Source organism: Mustela lutreola, chromosome 3 (assembly GCF_030435805.1).
Source record: "Mustela lutreola isolate mMusLut2 chromosome 3, mMusLut2.pri, whole genome shotgun sequence".
NCBI classification, from domain to species: Eukaryota; Metazoa; Chordata; class Mammalia; order Carnivora; family Mustelidae; genus Mustela; species Mustela lutreola.
In genome coordinates this window covers 100,155,069-100,160,992 of record NC_081292.1, presented here as the reverse complement: position 1 = coordinate 100,160,992, position 5,924 = coordinate 100,155,069, and the positions used below count along the sequence as shown (strand labels likewise).

The 5,924-nt window shown below is 45.3% G+C and overlaps 1 non-coding gene across 1 annotated transcript; it reads right to left on the bottom strand.

The window, feature by feature from the left end:
- Positions 1–1,022: 1,022 nt before the first annotated feature.
- Positions 1,023–1,168, bottom strand: LOC131828287 (U4 spliceosomal RNA). Its single transcript, XR_009352314.1, has one exon. It is a non-coding gene; the product is annotated as a U4 spliceosomal RNA (small nuclear RNA).
- Between the last annotated feature and the right edge of the window lie 4,756 nt (positions 1,169–5,924).

Genomic DNA, 5,924 nt, shown 5'->3' with positions numbered 1-5,924 from the left:
TCTCTTGGGCCTTTGGCCAGTCCCCATTTTTATTATTAACAGTCTTGTACATTTCCTTAACAATCAAGAATCAAGAATCCACTGCATAGGATTTGTAATCCTGAGTCTAGGCAGTAGCATTTCGAGTCTTAGAGAAGGTGGGTTCGTGACTAGTTTCTATTTATGAACTCCAGAGCACACACGTATCCTCTGGATCCCAAAAGCTTTTTGAGGACCCCCGATGCTAGAATAACCAGTCCCTGCATATGGGGATTGTTCCCAATCCTCCATCAGAGCTCAAGTCTTAAAGTCAGACTCATGGAGGCCTCACAGATGCAACTATACTCATGCGCACCTGACATTCTTTGTGCTGCTAAGATACTAGGACCCCGGGGGACCCTCAGGGGAACCACACTGCTTTCTTGGATACATGAAGAAGCACCTCCCTCTGGGCTGGCCAGAGGATTCCCCAGAGGGGAAAAGGAGCTGATGATGGAAAAAAAGAGCTCCTTCATGGTCCTGCCCCCACTGCCCACTAGGTTGAGGGCAGATCAGCCCATCAAGGACTAGGAAGGGTGGTCCAGGAGTGGAGCCCCTCGAGGCCTTGCTAGGAACTTGGAGGTGTTCTCAGGAGCTTCTCCTGTGGGTGGAAGTCCAAAGGCCTTGGTCCCTGGAAGGGGAGGGAAGGAGCAGAGGCCGGGAGAGCCCTGGTGACCAAGATCCCAGGTAAAGGGTACTGCTTCTGCATGGCTAGCTTCTGGGTTACCATATAGTGGCTCTTCTATTTCATTCTCAGCTTTTGCCTGATTATGCAGATCACTAATGAAGACACTCACTGCCAAGAAATTGTGTAACAGCTTCTCCAGCCCCTACTGTGACTGATTCCAAACACACAAGGAGCTCTGCCAAGAAGACCTAGCACTGCAACACAAGCCTCCAGCCCTCGTGAGAGCTGGATTAACACAAGCATGTTGAGGCTGCAGGGCTGGCGTGAGGAGCCCTCGGGAAGATGGGGAACACGGTCACACTGACACATTCTAGAAATCGTAGGCAAAACCCCAAAATAGAAGAACAGAAAAGAACCACAAGGCACTCAAACATATTTCATGAGTTAGGAAAAGTTTTCAATTAACAATAATGGCACCTCGGATAAATGTCTTTGGCTACGATGCTGCCACTGCGCAAAGCTCATATTTCATGAATTAATGTGATTTTCTTTATAAGTTCAATACTGAAATACTGTGCTGCTAAGGTGGTGGGGCTCTGGGGCCCCCGGTGGGAGGCCTGGAATGGGGCTGCCAGGGAACCCAGTTTGGCAAGGCCCAGACTCCTGACCACAGGCACTGGGGGATAATCAAGGTGTGTTGTTCTCCTATTAAGTTGGACTTAATTTGTAATGCAGCAATGGATGACTAAGACAGAGATCCTCTCTATTATGATTCTTATGCAAAAAAAAAAAATCCTTTTTAATTCTTTCCATTGTCAAATTGATATATACTCTTTAAGAACATTTTAGGAGGAAAGACAAATCAAAATCACCACATTCGTCACCATGCAACTGTCATCATATTAATCATTTGATTCTAGATCTTTTTTTTTTTTCTACTTAGAAGGTATTTTGCCTAGTTATCAACGTTCAGTATAAATTACTTACCACTTTGGGGTTATTAACATTCATCTTTATTAATTTTATTTTAAATGAATATATGAGGTATTCTGAATCTGAGACAGATTTCTCACTAATGAGCTTACAGTAAATAACAAGCTGGTGGACCCTCCCTGTTCCAGCCGGGTGACACAAGGAAAGCCATATGGAAGATCTCCAGGGAGCAAATGACATCCTTTGGCTGATGGGTGGAGAGTGATGCATCATCTATAGGCCCTCTTTTCCTACGAGGAGGGAAAACACCCTTGCCCCTTAGAGATTGTATGGCAGGTAACCTGGAGTGTAAATATAGCTGACCTTTGCACAATACCAGCGTTAGGGGCACTAACTCAAACAGTTAACAATCACCATTTAATTTTTGACTCCCCCAGAATTTAACTACTAACAGCCTACTGTTGGTTGGAAGTATATTTTATATACTCTATTCTTAAAGGATATAGTTAAATACACAGTAAATACTCCGTGTACAGTATATTAAAAACAAAGTAAGTTAGAGAAGAGAAAATGTTACTAAGAAAATCATAAGGAAGAGAAAATACATTTATAGAACTGTACTGCTTTTCTCGGAAGAAAATGCACACATTAATGGACTTATGCAGTTCACACCTATTTTGTTCAAGGGCCAGCTGTTTACCCCTCCAGGGAAGATAACCTGGAGTCAGTTGTCTCCAAGCCCAGGCCTCATTTCTGGCTGAAATGTAAACACATACCCCCAGCTTAGAGAGGTAAGCCTCTCTAAAGTCTTCTCACTACCTTCACAATTATAAATTAACTTCTAAGGCTTGTCTTATAGAGAGACTGCTTGCCTACCCTCCAAATTCCTGTGTTCAAGTCCTAACTCACAATGTGATATTTGGAGATTGGGCTGTTTAGGGCCAGATCAGCTTGCTCGGATATGGCCCCAGGATAGCATTAGCACCTGGATAAGGAGACACCAGCGAGCTTCCTCACTCACTTGGCCCTTGGAGGACACAACCAGATGGCAGCCGTCTGCAAAGAGGAATGGAACCCTGGCCAGAGACCAAATCAGCACCACCTGGATCTCTGACTCCCAGCCTCCAGAACTGTGAGAAATACATTCCTAATGTTTAAACCACCCAGCCTGTGGTAGTCTGTTACAACAGCCTGAGCCCACTAAGACAACCAATTCCAAGTTTCAGCAAAATTTGTTCAGAAAGCCTACTAAAACACAAAAATGTTTTCTCTACACACCACAACGTTATAAAATAATGCTAGTTTTCTTACAAGCCCATTCTGCTATTGAGAAACTTGGTCCTCAAGATTTCATATACTTCTTTGGCATTGATCACAGAAAGACAAACATAATCAATGAAATTGTTAACCAAATTTTAACTACAGTTCTGGCTTACTGATCTATATAGGTAAACTGCATAGAAACACACTTGTTTGTTTGTTTTGTTTTACTGCATAACCACATGTGGGGTACATATCTCTGGTTTCCACCTGGATCTCAAAATAGCTTCCCTAGTCTTCCCACTGAATAATCAATATTGAAGAATGAACAAACACACACACAAAACCAGGGTCTCCCCCTGGCCACGCATTAGAACCTGGGAAGGTTTTTAGACATGCAGCCCCGAGTTGCTCTCTGAAGGGCATAAGACACTTGCAAAAAAAGAAATTATAAGCATCACCACGAACAAAAATAGCCTCTTCAAAGCCACAGAAATGCGCTCAGGAGGGAGGCTCAGAGATGTATGGTGGAGCCTTCAGGGCTCTAGGCCTGTGCTTGGACAGAGAGTGCCCAGGGCTAGAGAGCAGGGATGCTGCACTGATATGGGATAAGGACACAGAATTAGAATCACTCCCACTTGGGTGACTTGCTAAGAGTCCCTTGGGAAGAAGTAAGGCCAAAGAGATGGTTCTTGGACTTTTGGGGAGAACTATCTCAGAATGAGAAGAGCAGACAGACGCCCAGCGGCTGACTAGAGGGCAGAGCTGCATAAATAGCACCTTGCCCGGTGTGGCTCCAAAATCTGTGGCAGGGCCAAGACATCTGCCCTGGGGCCCCATCCACTCCTGGTACAAAATTCCATCCGCCTATGATTCCAATAGCACCCCGAGGAGCCAGCACCCCAGTCCCTCCAGGGCCTCTGGGAGCCCACCTCCCTCTTACCCCTCTTCGCCCATTCAGCAGGAAGGCCCTGAAGTCACCGGACAATGTCCAAGACTGCATGATCCACGGTCAAGATGCTCTGTCTTGATTGTGTGAAGCAGAAGCAAAGAAAGGGAAGAGATGCTTATGGGTTTCCACTCCTTATAGTTAGGTTGCCTTTCTGCTCTTGGCCTGACAGTCCTGGAGTTAGTTCTCTTGTTGCAGGATTTTTCAGTGTTTTAAATATTTAAAAAATACCAATGCCTGGTGTGCTTGGGTGGCTCAGTGGATTAAACCTCTGCCTTCAGCTCAGGTCATGATCTCAGGGTCCTGGGATCGAGCCCTGTGTCGGGCTCTCTGCTCAGCGAGAGAGCTGTCTCTCTGCCTGCCTCTCTGCCTGTGGAGGCCGAGAAAATGAAGGCCATCCCACTTCAAGTTTAGCTGATGTGGGAAACAGAGGGAGAAGAAAATCATTAAAATTCCTCACCTATTGACAAGCCCCTGAAACAAACAGAGTGGCTCTCCCCTGGGGACTTAACTGCCCTCACCTTGAGGTTTTGCTAAGGACAATCCTAGCCTGACCAACCCCCTACCACGACAGGTCCAACCAGAATCCTGTAAGTCTACTTTAACAATTCCTTTAGGAAACTTTATCTCTAAACCTCCAAGATAGTGTCGAGAATCATTCCCAAGTATATGACCCACTGATATACATCTAAAGGGTCTCACGAGAAGATTTTTATTATTGGTAATGAATAACCTTTTCCTCAGACAACAGCTAGCCCCTCAAGGTCCTAGAGACCTCGCTTCCAAAATTCCTTAGAGACTTACATCATCATCCATAATCCCCTTTGTCCTCACCCACCGCTGAGTCCACCCCTACTCTGCCTTTCAAAACTCTTACTGTAATCTGGCTCGGGGTCCAAGTCCCTACTCCGCTGCGTCGGGTATACTTGGGCCCAAACTTAAGCTTGTCAAATAAACCCTTGTGCGATTGCATCAGTGCTTGGCTCCTTGGTGGTCTCTCTGATGAGAAAACTCAGGCATAACACTGCCTACTTGTGATCTCTGTCAAATAAGTAAATAAAATCTTTAAAAATACATATATATCAATGCCTAGGCACTGTCCCAAACCAACCAGTCTCCAGGGAGACTATCTCAGGCTCTGGGCATGAATGACATGTACCCCCATAACAAGTACCTTTATCCAGACTCTATTCCCTAACCTTGCATCACAGAAATGCCAAACATTCAGCCAGCAAGCATTAGTGGAACTTCCGCTGGGTGCCCAGGCCACGGGGACTTGGAGCCAGGGTTAGAGAGATGGAGAGAGCATACCCATCACTGGCACGAAGTTGATTCCATCTACAGGTGTTCAAAGTATAGTCCAGGCAGACTGGAAAGCCCATGAGACCTTTATGAGAGAGCAAGAGGTCAGGATTATTTTATCAGCATTGGTGTTGATGATCACAACACCAGTGGGTAAAGCCGCAGGGCCTTAGCATGACTCACCCAGTGGTTCCAAACTATAGTCATGTCCTTCTCCACCACTCACACTCACAAATTTTTAAAAGTGCCTATTCTCCTTAAGACTGTCCTTCATAGAAAGGGGAACCCTCCTACACTGTTGGTGGGAATGCAAGCTGGTGCAGCCACTCTGGAAAACAGCATGGAGGTTCCTCAAAATGTTGAAAATAGAACTGCCCTATGACCCAGCAATTGCACTATTGGGTATTTATCCTAAAGATACAAACGTAGTGATCCAAAGGGGCACGTGCACCCGAATGTTTATAGCAGCAATGTCCACAATAGCCAAACTATGGAAAGAACCTAGATGTCCATCAACAGATGAATGAATCAAGAAGATGTGGTATATATACACAATGGAATACTATGCAGCCATCAAAAGAAATGAAATCTTGCCATTTGCGACAACGTGGATGGAACTAGAGCGTATCATGCTTAGCGAAATAAGTCAAGCAGAGAAAGACAACTATCATATGATCTCCCTGATATGAGGAAGTGGTGATGCAACATGGGGGCTTAAGTGGGTAGGAGAAGAATAAATGAAACAAGATGGGATTGGGAGGGAGACAAACCATAAGTGACTCTTAATCTCACAAAACAAACTGAGGGTTGCTGGGGGGGAGGGGTTTTGGGAGA